Source organism: Manihot esculenta, chromosome 7, assembly GCF_001659605.2.
Source record: "Manihot esculenta cultivar AM560-2 chromosome 7, M.esculenta_v8, whole genome shotgun sequence".
Taxonomy (NCBI): domain Eukaryota; kingdom Viridiplantae; phylum Streptophyta; class Magnoliopsida; order Malpighiales; family Euphorbiaceae; genus Manihot; species Manihot esculenta.
In genome coordinates, this window is record NC_035167.2 from 4,810,609 (window position 1) to 4,836,936 (window position 26,328).

Consider the following 26,328-nt stretch of genomic DNA (forward strand, 5'->3'; position numbering starts at 1 on the left):
CATGGAGTGTTTCCTCTAGATCAAAATCAAAGACTTCTTGGCTCAAGTCATCAATGACATCAAGGCCATAAACAGGAGAAACATCATTGGGGAATTTCATGGCATCATAAACATTGAATTTGATAATCTCCCCTTCAAACTCCATGGTTAATGTGCCATCATGCACATCAATTTTGGTTCTTGCTGTGCTCAAGAATGGCCTTCCAAGTAGGATGTCAGAGGTGGTATTGCTCTTGTCTTCCTCCATGTCAATGACGTAAAAATCAGCTGGGAAGACTAGTTGGTCCACTTGCACCAACACATCTTCAAGTACTCCCTTGGGATAGACAACCGATCGGTCAGCCAATTGAATTACAATGCTAGTGCCTTTGAGTGAACCTGCATTCAATAGATTAAAAATAGAGAGGGGCATGACATTGATTGAAGCTCCAAGGTCACACATGGCCTTCTTGATCCCCACGTTGCCTATCTTACATGAAACAGCGAACATCCCTCTATCCTTGCATTTGACTGGAATTTTTCTTTGAATAACAGCTGAGACACACTCCCCCACACTCACCTTTTCACGTTCAGCAAGTTTCCTTCGGTTGGTGCATAGCTCTTTGAGGAACTTAGCATACCTTGGAATTTGCTTTACAGCATCAAGTAGGGGAATGTTGATTTCCACCTTGCAAAATGTCTCAAGTATTTCTTTCTCCTCTTTTTCTTTTTGAGACCTTGCAAATCTTTTGGGGAAGGGAGGAGGTACCTTAAATTTTTCTGCTGGTGGCTGTTTCTGCTTCTGACTGGATTCTGCCTCATCTGTTGACTTAGGCAGATCGAGTTCTGCCTTCTCTGGTGATTGGGGCAGATTACCGCAGGTGACTTGGGCAGATCGATCGCAGAAATTGCCCTTATCACTTTCTGGCAGATTTTCCTTCATGGCCTGTTTTTGCAAGTTTTCAGACCTATTGTCTTGCAACTCCTTTCCACTCCTCAATGTGATGGCACTAACGTTTTGCCTTGGATTTATCTCAGTTTGGGAAGGTAGCTTTCCTTGTGATTCAAGCTTACTCAAGGATGAAGCCATTTGTCCCACTTGTTGCTTCTTTGCTGGTTGTTCAGGAGCTATTTCAGTGGTGTATGTTGCTGGTTCAGCAAGTGCAACAACTTCTGGTTCAGTTGGGTCAATTTCTGAGGTTGCTGGTGTTTGGACAGCAATAAGGGATGCAATGGTGGCAGATTCAATACTTGCTGATTTTTGGACAGCAGGTTCAGCAATTGCTGATGTAATTGTGGAATTTTCAGCAGGTGGACAGCAGTTGCTGTCCCTATCTTCAGCAGTTGGTTCAGTTTCTTGGAAACTTTCGTCATCGTCCCATAGATCTTGAAGCTCTTCCTCTCTTCTTAATATGTGTGCATTCATTGAGTTGACCGCTTGATCCACTTGCTGTTGGAGGATTTTCCCAGAAATTTCCAACTTCCTTACCAACTCTTCAAGTTCCATATTGGAGTTTCGAGGTGTTGCTTGGGCTTGATAGTTTTGGTGGTCCTGGTAGTTGTTAGCCTCAGTGTAGCCATAGTTCGGCTGATCTCCCCAATATGGATTGTATGTGTCAATGTACGGATCATGTCTTGGCTGTTCATAGAATCCTCCATATGTATGAATTGGTTGGTCATATTGATAAAGTGTGGGACATTGATCAGTTGGGTGTCCCACATATCCACAGATCCTACATGATCTTGGTGGCTGAAAGTGTTGAGCTCGACCTTTGACATAACTATCCACAAGAGAGGTTAGTTCAGAAATTTGAGAAGAGAGAAAAGACATACTTACTGTAGCCACGCTTGTAAGGTCTTGGTAGTGCGTTCAATTTCAGGATCGTAAAGAAGAGCTTCTTTACGATCAGACCTGATCATAAAAGGAAAATACGTTAGTTAGATCAATTCCCCGGCAACGGCGCCAATTTTTGATAGGCGGTTGTCGAATCCGTCAAAAATAAACCTATTAAACAATCAACAATTAACTTGTAGATAGTGGCAATAGGGTCGAACCACAGGGAATTGACACTAATGATTTTCCTAATAATGACTAGGTCAAGTAAATAACAAGTAAATAAAAGAGGGGGGTTTGATTTGATGAATTAAAACTAAATAGCAAAAGAAAGCAATAATTTAAAGATGAGTAAATCAATAAGAGAGAAGCTTCTAGTTGAAGTATGGATCTATTTCAGATTGTTTAGAATTGATCATTGATTCTTTAATACTCCTATTTATCTCAATAAATTAGTTTAGGATGTGGAAGACGCTTCTCACAATCCAAATTCCTCCTTAGTTCTAGTTTGATTAGGAAACGTTCGCTAATCAAACACTAGTTAACAAGTTGCCAAGGAACGTCCTTGGGGCCTTTGGCATCGAACAACTGTTAACTGCATTAAGACTTAGAGAAACCTAATTCTAACCTTGCCAACCGCGTGGTCAAGTTTAGATTATGCAGCTTGATTAAATGTGTGTTTAAATAATCTAAGCAATTACGGACCTAAACTATTCAAACAATTGTTACTCAAGCAATTAAAAGCAATAGGCCTAAATTGATTCTAAAAGCAAAGCAACAATTATAGAAAGATCAAATTGCATAAATATTGAAAATAAATAGAAGTTTAACAATGGAGATTTAAATCTCTCAATTCATCACAAATCTGAATTTTCCAACTTCAACTAGAAAAGAAAGTGTTTAGCCACTCATGGTGGACAAAATCAAAGAAAAGAAGAAAAGAAAGAAGGAAAGTTTCTGCTGTGTTGCTGGAGAATTTTCGAGGATGGCAGATGCTGAAAGATGATGATGATGGTTTGGATGTTGCCCTTATATAGCTGGAGAATCCCAATTCTAATTTGATTAGGGTTTTGGAATCTCAATTTGATTTGGTCTTCTTTGTAGTCTTTGATTCCTCTTTGGATTTTGTATTTGATTGAGAATGGAACTCTCTAGGTGAAGGGCGTGGCTCTTGGGACTGATCTTGTGGTGTTTGAAGTGGACTTGGACTTCTTTTCTTTGAATTTGGATTTTCTGCTCTTTTCCCGCCTCTGCTGTCAACTTCTGCTGTCAAGGTGACTTGGGCAGTTTCTGCGAGTGACTTGGGCAAGTCACTTGCCCAATCTGCCCCAATCGCTTTCTGGGATTCAGTCCAGTTTTTGCCTCTAACTCTGCGAATGACTTGGCCAGTTCCTGCGAGTGATTTGGGCAAATCACTTTGACCCAATCACTTTTCCAGCTTTTTCTTCACTTTTTCTCCAACTTTTCAATTTCTTCCTTTTCTGTAAAAACATAACAAAAAGACAAATTAAGCTAGAAAAATGTGTAAATAAACAGTAATAAATATAATAAAAATGTGGCTAAATTATGCTTGATCAGTTATTATTTACAGAGAAAGATCAGCAATGAACCCTTGACTCCAAATAGGATTCATGTGGTTGATTTATATAACTATAGCCCTCAACAGCTCGCAGGTATGTCGTATTAATTTTGCATGCACGTACGCGCATGTTCTTCTTCTTCTTCAATAATGTTTTTTTTTTGGGTTTTCTTTGTTTTGCTGCAGAAACCTATAAACTGAATAGAGAAAGAGAAAGCCAGTGGTATTTTTTCACGAGTAGGGAGAAAAAGTACCCGAATGGATCTAGGCCGAAACGAAACGCAGGGGAATTAGGATATTGGAAGGCTACAGGAACTGATAAAGCAATCCTAGACGGAAAAAAACTTCTGGGATTTAGAAAGTCTTTGGACTATTATGAGGGGAGGCAGCGTGATGGAACCAAAACCAACTGGAAGATGCATGAATATTGATAAATATTTTCCTCTTCCTGGTCCATGATAGATCTGGTTTTCTTCTGGGTCCTTTCTTGTTGGGCTCCCTGATGGGTCTCTCCATGTTCTACCTGGTGAAAGGATCTGTAAAATAAGAAAGAATGGTCAGGGGCCTACCGGGGGTGCCCCGGCAGAGGCCCTCCGACGCTCAAGTCAGATTTTATGGCTCAGAGTAGTATATTTAGGCAAGGGTTACAGAAAGAATAAAAATGGTGTCCAGGAAGGAGAAAGAAGAAGAAGAGAGCCCCCCTTCTGCGTGGCATCTACCGTGATATATATATCTGTCTCTCTGCCACAATGCTAGCTGTCTTCTGTCGCTTAGCTCCGTATGTACGGATGTGTCAGGCATCTGCTCCATGCGTAACGGCCATTAATTATCCTCTGATACGTATGATTCTCCTCTGATACGCATGTGGAAGGACCTACCAGCGGGGCATCTTGGTTATTTTCCCCTTTCCGGGCTGGGTTGAATGGTAGGGCTGAAGTTGAGCCTGGTGAGGGCCTGATTACTGGGCCGAGAGGTTTGGGCTGGTTTGATTGAGGAGTCTAGGCGGAGTCCGGCCCTGTGACTGAGCGGGCTGGACCTGGCTCTCGAGGGGAATATTGAAGCTTTCGGATCATGGACTGTTTTCATGGGCCTGGCCTTTATACCGGGGTGAAGAAATCCAGCGATCATCAATTGCCCCTTTATCTCCTCATCAGTTATTCCATGACTGGTGAGGGGATAAATCTTTAAACTCTATTCATGACCGTGTGGTCTGAGAACTGCTCCTGTCGAAAGTATCCCTCTCTTGCCTTTTTATTATTTTTGCCTGAGCGTTGGACTCTTGTGTATGTTTTTTGCCCCTGAGTATTTATGGGCTGTCTTCTTTCGAGCATTTTGCGGGCTCTTTGTTGATTGGACCTTTCTCTAGGTCAGCTGAGTTGGTTTAGTGTGAGCGGTCAATTCTCGAGGTCGTTGCCTCTCATGATTGCCCCTGATTCTCTGTTTGGCTTTGTATTTTGGTATGCAGTTTGCTTAGGAATCGCCTTGCCTTAATTCGGTCTGTCTTATCGGGTTTACCAGTACTGCGCTCGTTTTCTTGAGATCGGCATGATGCTTTGGTACTTTTGGCTGTTGTGTGAGATTAAAGTCTCTCTATCTGATGACTTGAGCTCCTTTGGGAGGTCGAAGTTTAGCTTTTTCATTTATGGTCCCGTGCCCCAATCTTTTATGTGAGATCAGAACTATGTTCTTTATGAGTTGTTTTTGCTTGTTGCACCGGATGATCTTGGGGATTCTGGCTATTTTTGCTCCGGGAGATCTTTGAGATCTTTGCCGGTCTTCTACCTCAGTGAGGTCTTCTGCCTCATTGAGGTCTCCTGCCTCAGTGAGGTTTTCTGCCTCTTTGAGGTCTTCTGCCTCTTTGAGATCTTCTGCCTTATTGAGGTCTTCTGCCTCATTGAGGTCTTCTGCCTTTTTGAGGTCTTCTGCCTCATTGAGGTCTTCTGTCTCTTGGAGGTCTTCTGCCTCTTTGAGGTCTTCTGCCTCATTGAGGTCTTCTGCCTCGTTGAGGTCTTCTGCCTCAGTGAGGTCTTCTACCCCATTGAGGTCTTCTGCCCCATTGAGGTCTTCTGCCTCTTTTGAGGTCTTCTGCCTCATTGAGGTCTTCTGCCTCATTGAGGTCTTCTGCCTCGTTGAGGTCTTATGCCTCAGTGTGGTCTTCTACCCCATTGAGGTCTTCTGCCCCATTGAGGTCTTCTGCCTCTTTTGAGGTCTTCTGCCTTATTGAGGTCTTCTTTTGTCAAGACCTTATTGAGGTCTTCTCTTGTCAAGACCTCATTGAGGTCTTCCTTTGCTAGGACCTCAGTGAGGTCTTCTCTTGTCAAGACCTTATTGAGGTCTTCCTTTGCTAGGACCTCAGTGAGGTCTTCTTTGTCAAGACCTTATTGAGGTCTTCCTTGTCAAGACCTTATTGAGGTCTTCTCTTGTTAAGACCTTATTGAGGTCTTCCTTGTCAAGACCTTATTGAGGTCTTCCTTTGCTAGGACCTTAGTGAGGTCTTCTTTTGTCAAGACCTTATTGAGGTCTTCCTTTGCTAGGACCTCAGTGAGGTCTTCTTTTGTCAAGACTTTATTGAGGTCTTCCTTTGCTAGGACCTCAGTGAGGTCTTCTTTTGTCAAGACCTCATTGAGGTCTTCTCTTGGTGGGACCTCAGTGAGGTCTTCTTTTGCCAGGACCTCAGTGAGGTCTTCTTTTGCTAGGACCTCAGTGAGGTCTTCTGTAACGACCCCAAAATGGACCGTCACCGGCGCTAGGATTCAGGTCGGCTTAAGGCCGCCAGAACCCGTAGCAAGCCTGCTATACTCTCTGTGTACCTGTAAATCTCATACATGATCATACATTTTCTGTGAAAATGAAAACTCTTTTCTGGCCCAAGGCTTAACCTGTGCATGTACTATCTCTGTACTCTGTACTCTGTACTCTGTACTCTGTACCCCTGACTAGAGCTTGCTCTAGATGGGTTCATTCATACCTGTTAAGCTTGGTAGTCCACATACAGTAAAACATATACATATACCGATCATGTACAACACAATAGATTTACAACTACTAAGTCAAGCACATATATAACTATTACATCTCTTTAACAGTACATGTCCACTCTAGACTATTACATTTCTCTTTATTCTTTCTCTGAACCCTGCTGGACTGTCCCTGTACACGGTATACTGAACCTGCAAAACTGGGGTTAAGGGAGTGGGATGAGCTCTATAGCCCAGTGAGTAGAACAGTAAAACAATTCATTAACAGATGCTCTCATGGAATGCGTCATAACACAAACATTTCACATCAAGAGTAAACCTGTCACCACATAGTCCCAGTAACTCTGTGCCAGGGCGTAGTCAAAGGCTCCTGGACTTCCTGTCATATATGTATATGTGTATATAACACCATTGTACTTACCATTGCCAGGGCGTAGTCAAAGGCTCCTGGACTTTACTATATACCTGCCAGGGCGTAGTCAAAGGCTCCTGGTCTTTGCTATACTTGCCAGGGCGTAGTCAAAGGCTCCTGGTCTTCCTGTCTGTGACTATGGGATCATTCAGCATTTACCCACATCAACAAATAACAATGCAATGCAACATATTCGTGGATACTAATGCAATCAACTTATGGCATAATCATGATGCATGAGATATGCTAAAACATGTCTTTGATCAATTCAAAAAGCATTAAGTTTAGTTCCACTCACCTCTGGCTATCTGGACTGACTGACTCTGCAGGCTCTGAAAACTCTGGAGCAGTACTCACTGCTGCTCTCTCTGGTTCCTCTGCTCTGTGCCTACACAGATAGACTCAAATGAGGGACCAAACATACTCGGACATACCGCTAAACATCTCCCCTTAAAACCCCTTAAAACACCTTAGACCAAACATAGAAAACATGCAAAGGAAGGCTGGACAGGGCACTTTCGGGGGCACCTTCGGCGGCCGAATGTCCCTTCCAGAGACGAAAGTCAGGCATGTTCGGCGGCCTAACTTGGACTTTCGGGGGCCGAACCTGAGTTCATCCAGAACTCAGTTTCGTGCACAAGGACGCCTGCCAATCCCTCCATCACCTGCTCAGACCTCAACACATGCATTTAACCCTTCTAAAACATGCATAAACACTTCAATAAGCATAAAGGAGCTTCAAATAAATTAAACTCCAACAAACAACACACAACAACCATACACAAAGCATAGGATCCATACACCCTAATATGGACAACTTATGCATACTCAAGCACAACTCCCCTTTCCCATCATCAAACTCATTTAAAACATGATAAAAACAAAGGATTCACTCTTACCCTTTGAAGAACAAAGGCTGGCGTGACCCCAAACTTGAAGAAATGAAGATTCAAGCTTCACAAGTTCTCAAACTCCACAACTTCTCAAAACTAGTTAAAACTCACCATAAACTTATTTTTCTTTGAAAGATTTGATTAGAAACTCAAGAAAATCACCAAGGGGAAACATGTGCTTGTTCCTGACCCAAAGGAGAGCTTAAGCACCTCCATAGTCGGCCATATCCACTTAAAAAAGGTGAACCACCGCTTCACGTTCGGTGGCCAAAGCTACATGTAACACCTCATCACGTTCGGGGGCCGAACATTGAGTTTAGGGGGCCGAACATGAGCTACTTTAGGCGGCCGAACTTACACTTTAGGGGGCCGAAAGTGGCAAAACTTTCCTTAGCCTTGTTTCTTCAAAACTTATTCCTTTGCTAAAACAAAAGCTTAAAACATCTAAAAACATTTTAGAAAACCTCCACTCTCCCTTCAGGGATGCTCTGACATCCTCGATTCCACCGAACGATAGGAATTCTGATGTCTGAACATGCCGGGTATTACATTCTTCCCCCCTTAAGAACATTCATCCTCGGATGTTCCTAAAACAAATTGGAAACATACAAAAAGGAGGAAACGAACCTCAAAACAGATATGGATATTGCTGGAGCATAGACTCCCGCGTCTCCCACGTGCACTCTTCTACATTATGGTGGTTCCATAGGACTTTCACCATCGGAATCTCCTTGTTCCTTAGCTGTCTGAGCTGTGTGTCCACAATCCGCACTGGCTGCTCTACATAGGTGAGATCTGTGTGAATCTCCACCTCAGGCTCACTCAGAATCTGAGTCGGATCTGACACAAACTGCCGTAGCATAGAAACATGAAAGACCGGGTGAATCCTCTCCATCGAAGCAGGTAAATCTAGCTTATATGATACATTTCCGATCCGCTGCACAACCTCAAAAGGTCCAATGTACCGTGGAGCTAATTTACCCTTCTTCCCAAAACGAACCACACCTTTCATCGGAGACACTTTCAGCAATACCCAATTACCCTCCTGAAATTCTAACTGTTTTCTGCGAACGTCGGCATAACTTTTCTGTCTACTCTGAGCTGTTCTGATTCTATCTCTGATCATGGGCACCACTCTACTAGTAATCTCGACTAACTCTGGCCCTGCCAGAGCCTTCTCTCCTATCTCTTCCCAACAAACAGGGGATCTGCATTTCCTCCCATACAACGCTTCATACGGAGCCATCCCTATGCTAGCATGATGGCTGTTATTGTAGGCAAACTCCACCAAAGGTAGATGCTGCCTCCAAGAACCGCCAAAGTCTAATACACACAATCGAAGCATATCCTCTATGGTCTGGATGGTCCTCTCTGACTGTCCATCAGTTTGTGGGTGGAAAGCAGTGCTAAACTCTAATCTTGTGCCCATCGCACTCTGCAGACTTCGCCAAAATCTAGAGGTAAACTGAGGTCCTCTATCTGAGACTATTGATACTGGAACACCATGTAATCTCACTATCTCATCTAGATAGACCTGAGCCAACTTATCCACAGAATAGGTACTCCGAACTGGAAGAAAATGAGCAGATTTCGTGAGTCTGTCCACAATCACCCATATCGAGTCTATTCTGTTGGACGCTGCTGGTAAACCCACTACAAAATCCATAGCTATGTTTTCCCATTTCCATTCGGGAATCGGTAATGGGTTAAGCATTCCTGCTGGTTTCTGATGCTCTAGCTTCACCCTCTGACAAACCTCACAGGTTGTCACAAACTGCGCTACTTCTTTCTTCATAGCTGGCCACCAATAGACCTTTTTTAGATCCTGGTACATCTTGGTGGCTCCTGGGTGAACACTATATCTCGCATTATGAGCTTCCCTCATAATGTCTTCCTTCACATTGCCACGATCGGGTACACAAAGTCGACTCCCATAACGAAGGATCCCTTTACTGTCAAATCTGAACTCTGCACTGTTGCCTGACTGAACAGTCCTGGCAATTTTCATTAATTCAGGGTCCTCGTGCTGTCTCTGAGCTATCTGCTCCAGAAATACAGGTGTCACTCTCATCTGTGCTATCAATGCACCTGTACCAGACAACTCGAGCTGTAGTCCCTCTTCTAAGAGTTTGTAAAGCTCCATCACAACTGGTCTTCGCTCTGCTGATATATGGGATAAACTGCCTAGTGATTTCCGGCTGAGGGCGTCTGCCACCACATTCGCCTTACCCGGATGATACTGGATCTTACAATCATAATCACTGAGCAATTCGACCCATCGTCTTTGCCTCAAATTCAGCTCTCTCTGACTCAAGATGTACTGTAAACTCTTGTGATCAGTAAAGATCTCGCATTTAACCCCGTAGAGGTAATGCCGCCACATCTTAAGTGCAAAGATAACTGCTGCCATCTCTAGGTCATGGGTGGGGTAATTCAACTCATGTTTCTTCAACTGTCTAGAAGCATAAGCTATTACCCGATCACTCTGCATCAATACACAGCCCAATCCCACTCGGGATGCATCACAGAACACTGTGAAATCCTCATGACTTACAGGCAGAGCTAAGACTGGTGCTGTAGTCAATCTCTTCTTGAGCTCCTCAAAGCTCTCTTCACACTGGTCAGACCAGACAAACTTCTGGTTCTTTTGAGTCAATTTGGTCATAGGAGCCGCTATCTTTGAAAAGTCCTGAACGAACCTCCTGTAGTAACCTGCCAGTCCCAGAAAGCTTTTAATCTCAGTCACTGTCATGGGTCTGGGCCAGTTAGCTACAGCTTCTATCTTCTTGGGATCTACCTCAATACCCTCTGCTGATACCACATGTCCCAAGAAGGAAATGCTCCTTAACCAAAACTCACACTTCGAGAACTTGGCATACAAACCATGCTCTCTCAGTGTCTGCAAAACTATCCTCAGATGCTGGGCATGCTCCTCTGCATCTCTGGAATACACTAATATATCATCGATGAAAACAATGACAAAGTGATCCAGAAACTCACTGAAAACTCTGTTCATGAGATCCATGAATGCTGCAGGGGCGTTAGTCAACCCGAACGGCATCACTAAGAACTCATAATGCCCATATCTAGTTCTGAAAGCTGTCTTAGGCACATCTGCCTCTCGGACTCGCAACTGATGATACCCGGATCTCAGATCTATTTTCGAGAAACAACCTGCTCCAGCTAGCTGGTCAAACAGATCATCAATCCTAGGTAGAGGATACCTATTCTTGGTAGTGACCTTGTTCAACTGTCTGTAGTCGATACAAAGTCTGAGGGATCCATCCTTCTTTCTGACGAAGAGCACTGGAGCACCCCAAGGTGAGGTACTAGGGCGGATGAACCCTTTATCTACCAAGTCCTGCAACTGTTCTTTCAACTCTTTTAACTCTGCTGGCGCCATCCTGTAGGGAGGAATAGAGATAGGGTTGGTACCTGGCAGCAATTCAATTTCAAACCCTATCTCCCTATCAGGTGGTAGTCCTGGTAAATCGTCTGGAAACACATCAAGAAACTCTCGGACTACTGGTACTGCGGCTGGTTCCCTCACCTGACTGTCTAGCTCTCTCACATGAGCTAGAAACCCCTGACAACCCCTCCTAAGCAAACGACGAGCCTGAAGGGCTGAAATCATACCTCTGGGTGTACCTCTCCTGTCTCCTCTGAAGACACACTCTGACCCATCCTGGTCTCTGAGACTCACTATCTTCTCTCTACAGTCCAAAGTCGCACTATATGTAGATAACCAATCCATCCCTAGAATGACATCAAAATCCGTCAAATCTAGAACCACAAGGTCAGCTGGAAGGTATCTACCCTCTATGAACACTGGACTGAAACGACAGACTGACACTGCCACTGATGGGTCACATTTAGGTCCACTGACCCAGAGAGGATACTCTAACTCAGAACTGATCAAACCCAATCTCTCTATGGCTCTCGAAGCAATAAAGGAATGAGAAGCACCGGGGTCCATCAAAGCATACACATCTGAACACCCAATGATGAGATTACCTGACACCACTGTGTTCGACGTGTTAGCCTCCTCCTGTGTCACAGTGAAAATCCGTGCTGGGGCTACCGGATTTCCACCTCGGGAACCTGCTGCTGAAGTAGAGGCTGCCCCTCTCCCTCTACCTCTACCGCTACTCTGAGGCATGACTGAAGCTGCTGGCCGAACACCTGGCTGTACCACACTGCCTGAACTCATCTGCTGGGATGGTACAAAAGTCATCTGAGGACAATCCCGAGCAATATGCCCTTCCTGTCCACATTTAAAACAAGCTGTAGATCCCAACCGACAAACTCCGCCATGTGGTTTTCCGCATCTTCTGCAGACTGTAGCTGTGCCAGAGCTTGAGCCACTACCTATTCCCAGACCTGACTTCACTTTACTCCAGAACTTACTCTTTGTTCCTTTTGCTCGATCCCATCTCTTGCCACCTGCGGCTGCTGCACTAGGGGCCTTAGAACTCGAAGCCTGTGCCTTTGACTGTTTCTGAATATTGGCACTAGCCTCCATTTTCCTGGCTGCATCTACTATCGTATGAAAACTCTCCTTTTCTGCTGGAAGAATCAAGGAAGAATACCTGGGATGCAATCTCATAGTATATCTCCTTGCCTTCTTCTGGTCAGTATCATAGGCTTGACCCACATACTGAAGCAAATCCAGGAACTTATCTGTGAATTCATCAACACTCATTTCATCTGTCTGTCGCAACTATTCAAACTCTATTACTTTCATCTCCCTGGAGCTATCAGGAAAAGCCCACCCTGCAAATTCATTGGCGAACTCTCCCCAAGACATATTGTCCATCCTGGGTTCCACATAATTCTTGAACCATTCTCTGGCCTTCTTGCATTTTAACGTGAAACCTGCCATCTCAATGGCTCGACTATCATCAGCTCCCAACTCACTGGTTATCATCCTAACTGACCTGAGGTATTCAAATGGATCATCTCCCGTGTTATACTTAGGAGCATCCAATTTCAAGTACTCCGTCATTTGTACCTTACCTCCAGATGAGCTAGGTTGATGTCTGTCAACAACAGGGGCTACTGGTTCTGGTGGTAATACTGGCTCATTTGGTTCTGGGTGTGCTGCACTTGGATGAGTAGGGGAAGATGGATACATAGGATATGGTGGGTAATAAGAAGGATAAGGCATATATGGCATGTAAGGAGGATAGGGGACAAAACTCGAGTACTCCGACATACCTCCCATCTGATACTCTGGGTAGCCGAAGCCTGACGTCTGAGCGCCTCCCTGCGACTCTCCCATACCTTCCTCAAATCTGCCTATACCCATACTGTCATCCCTCGACTGCTCAATCTCCTCCTCTGATCTTCCTCCTCTTGCTGTACCTCTTCTGCTCTCGTCCACAGACCTTCTAGGGTCTATTGACGTACCTTCCCTGCTAAATCGCTGAGACCTTGCCCTCGGCAATGCAGGAGAACGAGCAGCTGGTCTCTCACTATCTGGTGGGACTCCAGTCAATCGAGCTGATCGACGAGTTCCTCGCATCTTTATTCTATCTGGAAAACAATACATAACATAACACTTAGCACATAAACATCACATATCAATACAGCACATGCATAACTTATGGCATGAAACAGATAGGACGCAACACCCTATCCTAGTGGACATGATTGCCTATTGTGCTTGACCACCCTCTATGAGCCCGACACTAGCGCTATAGGTCCGATCATGTGAACCTAGGGCTCTGATACCAATCTGTAACGACCCCAAAATGGACCGTCACCGGCGCTAGGATTCAGGTCGGCTTAAGGCCGCCAGAACCCGTAGCAAGCCTGCTATACTCTCTGTGTACCTGTAAATCTCATACATGATCATACATTTTCTGTGAAAATGAAAACTCTTTTCTGGCCCAAGGCTTAACCTGTGCATGTACTATCTCTGTACTCTGTACTCTGTACTCTGTACTCTGTACCCCTGACTAGAGCTTGCTCTAGATGGGTTCATTCATACCTGTTAAGCTTGGTAGTCCACATACAGTAAAACATATACATATACCGATCATGTACAACACAATAGATTTACAACTACTAAGTCAAGCACATATATAACTATTACATCTCTTTAACAGTACATGTCCACTCTAGACTATTACATTTCTCTTTATTCTTTCTCTGAACCCTGCTGGACTGTCCCTGTACACGGTATACTGAACCTGCAAAACTGGGGTTAAGGGAGTGGGATGAGCTCTATAGCCCAGTGAGTAGAACAGTAAAACAATTCATTAACAGATGCTCTCATGGAATGCGTCATAACACAAACATTTCACATCAAGAGTAAACCTGTCACCACATAGTCCCAGTAACTCTGTGCCAGGGCGTAGTCAAAGGCTCCTGGACTTCCTGTCATATATGTATATGTGTATATAACACCATTGTACTTACCATTGCCAGGGCGTAGTCAAAGGCTCCTGGACTTTACTATATACCTGCCAGGGCGTAGTCAAAGGCTCCTGGTCTTTGCTATACTTGCCAGGGCGTAGTCAAAGGCTCCTGGTCTTCCTGTCTGTGACTATGGGATCATTCAGCATTTACCCACATCAACAAATAACAATGCAATGCAACATATTCGTGGATACTAATGCAATCAACTTATGGCATAATCATGATGCATGAGATATGCTAAAACATGTCTTTGATCAATTCAAAAAGCATTAAGTTTAGTTCCACTCACCTCTGGCTATCTGGACTGACTGACTCTGCAGGCTCTGAAAACTCTGGAGCAGTACTCACTGCTGCTCTCTCTGGTTCCTCTGCTCTGTGCCTACACAGATAGACTCAAATGAGAGACCAAACATACTCGGACATACCGCTAAACATCTCCCCTTAAAACCCCTTAAAACACCTTAGACCAAACATAGAAAACATGCAAAGGAAGGCTGGACAGGGCACTTTCGGGGGCACCTTCGGCGGCCGAATGTCCCTTCCAGAGACGAAAGTCAGGCATGTTCGGCGGCCTAACTTGGACTTTCGGGGGCCGAACCTGAGTTCATCCAGAACTCAGTTTCGTGCACAAGGACGCCTGCCAATCCCTCCATCACCTGCTCAGACCTCAACACATGCATTTAACCCTTCTAAAACATGCATAAACACTTCAATAAGCATAAAGGAGCTTCAAATAAATTAAACTCCAACAAACAACACACAACAACCATACACAAAGCATAGGATCCATACACCCTAATATGGACAACTTATGCATACTCAAGCACAACTCCCCTTTCCCATCATCAAACTCATTTAAAACATGATAAAAACAAAGGATTCACTCTTACCCTTTGAAGAACAAAGGCTGGCGTGACCCCAAACTTGAAGAAATGAAGATTCAAGCTTCACAAGTTCTCAAACTCCACAACTTCTCAAAACTAGTTAAAACTCACCATAAACTTATTTTTCTTTGAAAGATTTGATTAGAAACTCAAGAAAATCACCAAGGGGAAACATGTGCTTGTTCCTGACCCAAAGGAGAGCTTAAGCACCTCCATAGTCGGCCATATCCACTTAAAAAAGGTGAACCACCGCTTCACGTTCGGTGGCCAAAGCTACATGTAACACCTCATCACGTTCGGGGGCCGAACATTGAGTTTAGGGGGCCGAACATGAGCTACTTTAGGCGGCCGAACTTACACTTTAGGGGGCCGAAAGTGGCAAAACTTTCCTTAGCCTTGTTTCTTCAAAACTTATTCCTTTGCTAAAACAAAAGCTTAAAACATCTAAAAACATTTTAGAAAACCTCCACTCTCCCTTCAGGGATGCTCTGACATCCTCGATTCCACCGAACGATAGGAATTCTGATGTCTGAACATGCCGGGTATTACATCTTCTTTTGTCAAGACCTTATTGAGGTATTCTCTTATTTTTTCGGGAGTTCTTAGGGGATCCCGGCCTTCTTTGTTTACCCGGGAGTTCTTAGGGGATCCCGGTCTTGTTTGTTTTCCCGGGAGTTCTAGGGGATCCCGGTCTTCTTTGTTCCGGAGTGACCTAGGGGCCCCGCCGGCTGTTTTTTGTTTTGTTTTCCAAGGAGTTCTAGGGGATCCCGGTCTTCTTTGTTCCGGGGTGACCTCGGGGCCCCGCCGGCTGTTTTTTGTTTTGTTTTCCCGGGAGTTCTAGGGGATCCCGGTCTTCTTTGTATTTCCGGGATGACCTCGGGGCCTCGCCGGCTGTTTGTGCACCAGGAGATCTTACGGGATCCTGGCCGTTTTTGTTTTTCCGGGACGACCTCGGGGCCTCGCCGGCTGTTTTTGTTCCAAGAGATCTTACGGGATCCTGGTCATTTTTGTATGTCCGGGACGACCTCGGGGCCTCGCCGGTTGTTTTTGTTCCAGGAGATCTTACGGGATCCTGGTCTTCTTTGTATTTCCGGGACGACCTCGGGGCCTCGCCGGTTATTTTTGCTCCAGGAGATCTTACGGGATCCTGGCCGTTTTTGTTCCGGGGTGACCTCGGGGCCCCGCCGGCTGTCTTTGCTCCCTTAGGAGGTCTTGCGCAAGGTTCAGGCTCATCGGCCTTACTGTCGCTTCGTCATCTCAGCTGGTTTTGTGCCTAACTGAGGTCTTGGGTAAGATTCAGGCTCATTGGCCTTACTGTCGCTTCGTCATCTCAGCTGGTTTTTGTGCCTAACTGTGGTCTTGTTCATTTTTCTGAATTTTCTGCAAAATAAGAGCTTGTACAGAGCATATATAACGAAGATGCCCGTTGTTAATTCAATAATATTCATCAATAAATGATACGGCGCTCATGCCACTTAGTTTCATTTTTCAGATGCATGCAAGTATTAACTCATGCAATTTTAGAGATGCAATGAACGATATTTTTGCATATGTAAATTTCTCCAGAATTTTTCAATCTATATAATGTAAGCAATTATTAGGATATCTAAACTCATAGAGATATATTTTAATTAAATTTAGTCTTACTATTTACATGCGAAGCATGCCTTTTAATAATCTATGAAATCATTTGTATTCAATAATATTTAATTAAAAATAACTTCCAATAACTAAAGGCATTCTTGAAATTCTGAAGCAAGATAATAAATATACATAGCAAATTATGTGTACCTTATTTCAATAGTCAATTGGCATGATTATCCCTCATCCTTCAGTGAAGGATGCAATACAAAATTCTGAGAGCCTTCACTGAACTATGGGCTTGCCCATGAACGGAAGAAATTTCATAGTGTGCAGTTGACACTGTACATTGTTGATCTGCAACCTGAGATTTTTTCTGCCAGCCATCAGCTTCTTGAGTACTAAATCTTCCTTTACCACGATGATCAGCTTTACTGTGCAAGCCCTGAGTGGACCTTCTGGGGATGGTTGTTCCACTTACTATTGTTGATTCAAGATTCCTCATTTGTAGAATGACCAGCAAAGGCATTATCAGCTTGCAATTTATTATTCTGTTCCTCCCCACTAGAGACAGGTTTAGTATCATTTCGTCCATCAGAAGTCCGGGACTTTGCATTTAGACCTTCTGTTTTTGATATGTCTTCAAATGCTGTCAATTTCCCCTACTTTCAGGTGATCTCACTTTTGTGGGCCCCCCAATATATATGGTAGTCAGGTAATAATATACTGCTGTTTGCTCTTGCTTGCTCTCTCTCCCTATGTAAAAGTTAGGGTGTGGGCCCGGCTGGTGGCTGTTTTCTTCCATTTCTTTTTTTTTTTTTTTTAATTACAAATGTATATGTATTATTGGCAAACAAAAAGGCAAACAGAGGACACTTGTCTTGCTGTTATAGGCCCTAGCCCATTGTAAGAAACCCATGTATATTTTCAAGAACTGAGTGCATCTAAGGTAAAAAAGAAGCACCAGAAGGAAAGTAACAACAGTGACAACAGCCACAAACACAAGAGAGTTCAAAAGGGTACCTCCGAGCTTATCCCAGAAGGAGTCCGAGGTTGTCTCAGTGTAAGCCATGGTAGCTATGGTGTTTATTGTTGTTGATGCCGACGAGGAGTCCGTGTTGAGAATTGAGACCAGAATCACCACAATGAACATGCAGATTGATACTGTTGTTATGATTCTGATTATTTCTTCTCCTAGAAAATCAATAATGCTTTTGGGTCTTTGGATTTGAGCCATTTGGGTGTTCGATTTTTGGATCAATTTGAGATTGCGAGGAAGGGTATTCCCTCAGATGATAGATTGGTGGCTTCAAGTTTACTCTGTTTTTGCATTGACTTTCAAGTGGTGGCCTCCTCCCCGTAGCGATAGTGGAGCCGAGCTCCCGGTACCAGACGATTATTTTTATCTAACCTGAAATGTGGGCCCGATCACAAACACGGCTCTGACCTCGATCACATCTCAGCTCGAGCACGGGTCCGACCTCAATGGGCAATCTATCGTTGGGGTCGTCGGATTTGCCGAGCTCCTATCTGCCTTGCTATTCCGACCAACCAACTTGTTAATTCAAATTTTAAGAGCGGTCGGGCCATCCGACCAGGAATGCGGGATCGACCTCGAACATGACTTCGACCTCAGGCGTACCTCTATCCGACTTCACGATTTCCATCCCGAGCTTGAGTCCGTCGACTGTTAAGCGTGAGCTGATTTATTCATGTGGTTCACTGTCCAGCCGAGTTTGTGATATTTACTGGGAATTTCTTGTGGATTTGTTGAAATTGTTCTTTCCAAATTTGCTCTATCAACTTGTCTGAGCTTTTCCTCCGACCTCTTTCCTCCTTCCTGAGCAGACCTCTTTCCTCCTTCCTGAGCAGATGCAGATTTGCATGGCCATCGGGTCTTCATTCACGGGAGAGCCCTCTCAACCTTAACAATCTCGTGCACGACTCGCTGGACTTCGGCGACTCGTTCAACTTCAGCGACTCGCTCAACTTCAGCGATCTCAGGCAGCAGCCGCACTCCAAGTGCATGCATAGCCGACCCGCTGGCGTCGCCAGCCCGGATTGCCAATGACAGGACAACCTTTGTGCTTCGCCGGATTTCCTTTCCGCCGCCGGCGCATACGAAGTCGAAGGCGTTGCAAGAGACCCCGCGATCTCCCGTAGTTGTCTTCCCCATCCTCGAGATGATCGAGCTTTCTCTGCTGTTACAACACACGGCTTCGGGCTTCGCCGGTGACACCCATGACTGGACGCGACCTGCCCTTAATATTTGATTATTTCCTATTGTCGCCAAGTTGCTCTGATACTTGAGGGGCGTTGCTCTGCAACCGAGTTGGCTGGCTATGAATCGTGTCTCTTCCGACCTTGCGCCTTATCCGACCTGAAATGTTAGTCCGACCTCTCCTATTTTTCATTTATTAATTCTCTCTTTAACTTGCTAACCTGATATTTTACAGCCGACCTCACAACTTCAACAAATATATATATATACTTCTCATTCTTTTTGTTTTTTTTTTTTTTTTTTGTTTTTTTGTTTTTTTTTTTTTTATAAAAAAGATTAAAATCTACACTCAGAGACAAGCATTTCGATCTGAAGTTTCACCTCGTCAGATCTCAAAGAAAAAGTTAGTAGTAATAAAATTCAATAAATGTTAAAATAAACAACGAGGGTAGGAAAATGAAGATTAAGAGACTGTCAAGATATTCTTACACCAGCTGGGTCTTTCCTTTTAGCTGGGTTACTGTAAATCTCCAGCTTTCTTTTTCGTGTAAGCTTTCTTTTTTGTATTGTCTCCCTGTCGCCCCGATGCTTTCCATCTGTCCTGAAATGCGACTCCAACCTCGACCACGAATCTAGTTTCGAACATGGATCCGACCTCAACGAGCAATCTATCACTGTGGTCGTCGGATTTGCTGAGTTCCTTTCTGTCTTGCTAAACACGGCTCCGACCTCCTTTTTTCTCACGGACGCCTCTTCTCTTTCTCTCACCTTCCTCTTCTCTCTTTTTTTTTTTTTATATATATATACAGCGGACCTCAGAATCTCAACAAATACATATATTCCTCACCCTTTTTTTTTTTACAGAAAATATTCACCAGACTTCAAAGAAAAAATCAGCCGTAATAAAATCTAATAAATATTAAAATAAATTATCTGAAAGACCATCAAAATATTCTTTAGCACAATGAACCTTTCTTTTCAGCTGGGTTATCTGCTCAAACTTTCGTACCTTATGTGGATCTCAATGGGTGGATCTGAAAACTTTTGAGATAGTAAAATCTCTTTCGTGGAGGGCACATTCCCGGCCAAGCTCGGCGAGGGGTTAAAAGGAATGGGTGGTTGGTTGTTTGGAGTTGTAGGACTGGAAAATAAGAACCGCTGCCCCTCTTGGGCAGAGCTCAGATTATTTGGAATGACGTTAAGGTTATTTTCTTGGTGGTTTGCCATTGTGGATCTCAGTGGGTTTTGAAAGTGAAAACTCTGGTGATGAAAAGATCTCCTTCGTTTCCCACAGACGGCGCCATTTGATAAATATTTTCCTCTTCCTGGTCCATGATAGATCTGGTTTTCTTCTGGGTCCTTTCTTGTTGGGCTCCCTGATGGGTCTCTCCATGTTCTACCTGGTGAAAGGATCTGTAAAATAAGAAAGAATGGTCAGGGGCCTACCGGGGGTGCCCCGGCAGAGGCCCTCCGACACTCAAGTCAGATTTTATGGCTCAGAGTAGTATATTTAGGCAAGGGTTACAGAAAGAATAAAAATGGTGTCCAGGAAGGAGAAAGAAGAAGAAGAGAGCCCCCCTTCTGCGTGGCCTCTACCGTGATATATATATCTGTCTCTCTGCCACAATGCTAGCTGTCTTCTGTCGCTTAGCTCCGTATGTACGGATGTGTCAGGCGCCTGCTCCATGCGTAACGACCATTAATTATTCTCTGATACGTATGATTCTCCTCTGATACGCATGTGGAAGGACCTACCAGCGGGGCATCTTGGTTATTTTCCCCTTTCCGGGCTGGGTTGAATGGTAGGGCTGAAGTTGAGCCTGGTGAGGGCCTGATTACTGGGCCGAGAGGTTTGGGCCGGTTTGATTGAGGAATCTAGGCGGAGTCCGGCCCTGTGACTGAGCGGGCTGGACCTGGCTCTCGAGGGGAATATTGAAGCCTTCGGATCATGGACTGTTTTCATGGGCCTGGCCTTTATACCGGGGTGAAGAAATCCAGCGATCATCAAATATCTTCTTCATCAAAGCCTTGTTCCTTCAGGCGCTACGCCCAGAGGCAAAAACCCACTGCAGCCTAAGCAGGTATTCATCTTTTTTTTTTTTTTTTCTATAAAAAATTTATTATAAAAAATTTATTATTTAGTTTATTTCATTAGTTTCTCCATCATTTAACCTTTTATTATTTGTTATCAGAAAACTCATTATTAGTAAAAAAAATATTATTATTTAGTATCTTGATATTGAGAGAATTTGAGACTTTTGCATATGGCTAAAATTAAATTAATTAATAGAATGATTAATTATTAATTTTTTTTTTATTTTAAATATATTTTAATATATTTTTTATTGCCAGAGTAATTAATGAGTTTGAGTAATTAGTGAATTTTTTTATATTATATAAATATTTTAATAGATTTCTTAAAAAATTTAATAATTATTGATAAATTATGTAACTGTTCTTTATTATAACTTGAAAAAATAATAATTTTTATGCGTTTATATATTTTTTGGGTTAGTTGGATGAATGGGTTCTCTGCAAGATCTACAACAACAAAGCAGAAGGTAAGAAAAACAAGAACGATGAAGATGGAGGAACTGTAAATGCAGAAACAGAAATTCCACATGCTGATAATTTCACTGCACCGCCTCTACTGTGTGATAATTCTTTGATGATATCAAAAGAATACGAGAATGGTTATGGGTCTTATTTGCTTCCTCCACCAATGGACAATACATTCAATAATAACTTTCCCTATAATGTGCAACCAATCCAAACCTATTGTCCTCCTTCTCATTATAGCAATGGCTTTCAACCCATGTATGGATGTGTGGATCAAGTTTCTAACTGCATGGAGATGGCCACCATGAATGATCATCTTTTAACTCCAGCTAAGAAACCCGTCTATGGACGTGGGGATCAAGTTTGGGATATTAACTGCATGCAGACGGCCGCCATGAATGATCATCTTTTAGTGCCAGTTGAGGAAAACATCTGTGAACGTGGGGATCAAGTTTGGGATATTAACAGCATGCAAACGGCCACTAGGAATGATCATTTTTTTGTGCCGGCTGAGGAACCCATCGGTGGACGTTGGAATCAAGTTTGTGATATTAATAACTCCATGCAGACGACCGCCATGAATGGTCATCTTTTAATGCCAGATGGGAACCCAGCTATGGATATAGGGATCACTGGACGGAGATGTCCGCTATGAATTGTGATCTTTTAGTGATAGCTGAGGAACCCTGTCCGTTGCTCGAACCTGCAGTTGCTGAGACAAGTACCAGGAAATTTGATGCTCAACCTAGCTCTTCAAATCAGCCTATGCCTGTTGAGAGCTTTTTTTCAATTCATGTAGAATAAAAAAAATATTTATTAAATCACGCAGAATTCAAAAATATTTTCGGATTCTGTGTGTCAAACGAGCATGTTCGACACTATGACTGTTCGAACACCTTCACGGCTTGACGGCTTGGACGTGTGCATGGCTTGTGCATGTTGTTCGACATTAATAGTGTCGAACAACATGCTTCCGTACCTCGTTCGACACTATGAGTGTCGAACAAGCGTGTTCGACAGTCATAGTGTCGAACATGCTCGTTTGACACACAGAATCCGAAAATATTTTCGAATTCTGCGTGATTTAATAAATATTTTTTTTATTATACATGAATTGAAAAAAAGCTCGCCTGTTGAAGGAGCTTATGATCATGCATCTTCATTTCACAGAGAGGAGGAGAGACAGAACTTCCTGTTTGATATGCTGCATTGTTCTGGACAAATTTTGTAAACCCCATTATGAATTTTTCTTATTTTCTTTATAGTCTGACTATTTTATAATTTTTTTTTAAAAAAGAAATGACAATAGAAGGTACCATAGTTCAACGCATATTTTATTTTATAATTATACTTTATGATAAAATAATCTATTAGTTTTAGATTTTAGAATAAATTTGAATTGTATTTAATTTTTCAGTTGAATGTTCATAATAATTTTTTAAAAAGAAATTTTTAAAATTATAATAAGAATAGTAAACTTTATGGTACAAAATAATTAATTTTAAATTTTATGATAAATTTTATTGCTGATTTTCGTTGAAAGCATCCGATGATTTTATTTAAAAAAAATTTATAAATTATTGAAAATGTGACGAGAGCCACGGTTCAATTACAAAGTTTAAAACGAAAATTTTATCATTTAAAGAGTCAATTTTATAATTTTATAATTTTATAATATTTTTATAATTTTTTATACTAAAATTTTTTTATTATAAATAATTTTTTTTATCTTCTAAAAAAACTTTTAATTTTAAAAATTTAATAAAAAATTTTTATTTTTAGCATTCGATTTACTGAATTTCATATCGAGTTTCATTTTAATTAAAATTTATTTATTTTAATTAAAATTTATTGATTAAATTTTCTATTGAAATCTAAACAATTCTATTTTAAATAATATCGTGAATTAATAGTCCACACAATTCTATTTCAAATAACATCATGAATTAATAATTCACATTCTATTTCAAATAATATCATGAAATAATAGTTCACGTCTTTCAAAATATCATTATTTATTAACATCATAAGATTAGTATTCCAAATTGATTATTTAAAAAAATGATTTATAGATAGTTAATAAAATTTATTAATTAATTTAAATTAATTATTTTAAATTAAAGTGACAAATTATAGTGTTTTACCTTGATTATTTACAGAATGATAAATTTATAAATAGTTAATAAAAATTATTGAATAATTAAAATTAATCATACTAAATCAAATGAAAAATAATTTATAATAATATAAATAAATTATATTATAATTAACAATAAAATATTTCATTGTTAATTATAATATAATTTATTTATATTATTAAAAATTTTATATTATTATTACAAATCGATTTGATTTAATTTTATTATTTTTTTATTAAAATTAAATTAAATCAAAACAATTAAAACTTTTAAAAGTAAAATTCGAAACAAATTAAAATTTTAAATTAATATAATTCCATTAATTTTTTTATTTAAATTTCATTGTTAATTATAATATAATTTATTTATATTATTAAAAATTATATATTATTATTACAAATCGATTTTATTTAATTTTATTAATTTTTTTATTAAAATTAAATTAAATCAAAACAATTAAAACTTTTAAAAGTAAAATTCGAAACAAATTAAAATTTTAAATTAATATAATTCCATTAATTTTTTTTATTTAAATTAAATACTGCTCAACCACTCAACCTGCACCTTTCATATTGATTTTATATTTTCTTTTGCACACTCCAAAGTTTTATAGGCTAATCATTTTATTTTTAAAATTTAAAATATTTATATTTTTTTTTTGAAAAGGAAGGATAGAACCCTTTAATTTATTATACGATCATGAAAAATATTCATACAGTCAGCATCCAAGAGGAGCTTAATACTAGATGAAGACAAATCAATAAGACTCATACCAAAAACTCCACCATGCGCACTATTAGCAAGATAATCAGCAAGATAATCAGCTACCATATTAGCTTACCTATATATTTGCACGACCTTAACCTCCCATTCCTACCGGATAAGAGCTCTGCAATTAATAACTATAAACACCACTGCCTTGACCTTGAAGAAGCTGAACAGCAACTTGAGAATCAGTTTGAATAACAATTTTCTGCCATCCCCTACTCCAAGCCACATTCAAAGCATGATATATGGCCCATAATTTTGCCTCAACCACACCACAAACTCCCAACACACAACGAAAACCAAGTAGCCATTTACCAAAACTGTCTCGAAAAGAACCCGCACAGGTTGCAGCTCCTGAATTTTGACGCACACTACCATCTGTGTTGATTGTAATCCACCCCATAGCTGCTGGTGTTCAGGCCACTCTAATCACTCGACATTGACGTTGAATAGAAGAAGGAAAATAACCATTTCATGCTTGATATATTTCTTTAGCCTTGCCCAAGATTAGTGGGCGAGGAACTGATCTTTGGACTCCAAGATTGAAGGACTGTTCATTGCGAAATTTCCATGCCCACCAAACTGTAACCATAAAAACTACAGGCCAGGAAAGCTTACCAATACAAAAAGAGCTTTTAAGACACTAAGACAACCATTCCCGGATATCAACGAAGCCAAAAAAGGTTTGGACTTCACTAGCAGGTAATAAATTAAGCCAGCAACTCTTAATAAAGTTGCAATCTCTTAAAACATGTAGCACCGACTTAGACTGAGTACCACAGCTCATACACAAGTCTGAATTAATCCATCATCTCCGAAACCGCTGAACATTGACCATAATTTTCTCATGGGAAACTTCTCATAGAAAAACCCGCATCCTCTGCGTGCCAGGTGCTTTCCAAATAAGCTTCCATAATGGTAAGGCAACTGGTAAACCACATTTCTCCACCAGAAGAGAGTACCCCATTTTAACTGAATACTGTCCACTAATGGAATGTCTCCATATTATTCCATCCCTTGAGTTAACATCATCATGTAGGCAAATGGGGAGTAAAAATGCTAAAACGAAATCAGGTAGCCATAAAGACAACCGATTCCAATTCCATCCATATCCAGGGATCCAATAATATCTCACAACCACCTCTAATTCCAAAGGATCAATAGGAGCAGAAACCAATCGGAAAAGAGGTCCAACCGAAAGCCAATCATCTTGCCAAAACTTAACATCAGTACCACTACGAACGTCAATAGAAACACCGCTAGAAACTAATTGGAGGCCCCAGCATAAAGCCTTCCAATTCATAGAGGCACCAGGAGGTACTCGAAGATTCCAAGAAATTCTACCATTATTATATTTCCAAAGAAGACATGAGATCCATAAGTCAGATGGGTTCATAAATGCCCGCCAACATAATTTACCCATCATAGCTTGATTCATTAATCCAAAATTCCGAATGCCCAACCCACCATTTTGCTTTGGATATAGCAAAGTTTGCCAATTAATCAGATGAACAGTAGAATCCCCACTGTTACCATGCCAAATAAAATTACGGCAAAGTCACTCCATTTCCTTACAAATAGACACCGGCAATTTAATAGATTGCATAGTATAAATAGGAATGGAGTTCAAGACTGATTGGACCAGCGTTATTTTCCCTGCTCTAGAAAGTGCACCCACCTTCCAACCAGCAAGCCGGCTTCGCATATCATCAACCAATCCATGAAATTGTACCTGAGATACTCTACCATGAAGAGATGGTACACCCAAATAACGCCCAAGGTTAGAGACCAAAGGAATTCCTGATTTAGAGGATAAACGAGAGGCTGTAGATGTGCTCACATTCGGAGAAACAAAAAGGCTTGACTTTAAAAAATTCACCTTTTGTCCAGAAGCATTACAAAAGACAGTTAAACAATTAATAATAACATCCAGCTTTTCTTCCGTAGCTTCAGCAAACAACCATATCGTCGGCGAACATGAGATGTGAAATCAACGGACCATTGTTGGAAATAGGAAGTGGATGCCACTCCCCTTGTTCCACCGAATGTTTAATAATATTGGAAAGTTGCTCCACACAA

General features: G+C 41.5%; 1 protein-coding gene and 1 long non-coding RNA gene across 2 annotated transcripts in view; one reads left to right on the top strand and one right to left on the bottom strand.

Moving 5' to 3' along the window:
* Nucleotides 1-26,328, bottom strand: part of LOC122724099 (NAC transcription factor 29-like) — a 94,220-nt gene that overhangs the window by 36,090 nt on the left and 31,802 nt on the right. The gene's annotated exons all lie outside the window — the stretch shown is intronic.
* The window catches only part of LOC122724103, a 43,560-nt gene that overhangs the window by 8,460 nt on the left and 8,772 nt on the right, over nt 1-26,328 (top strand). Inside the window, exon 2 of the long non-coding RNA XR_006351375.1 lies at nt 7,350-7,353. This is a non-coding gene — a long non-coding RNA (uncharacterized LOC122724103). The remainder of the gene's footprint in view (nt 1-7,349; nt 7,354-26,328) is intronic.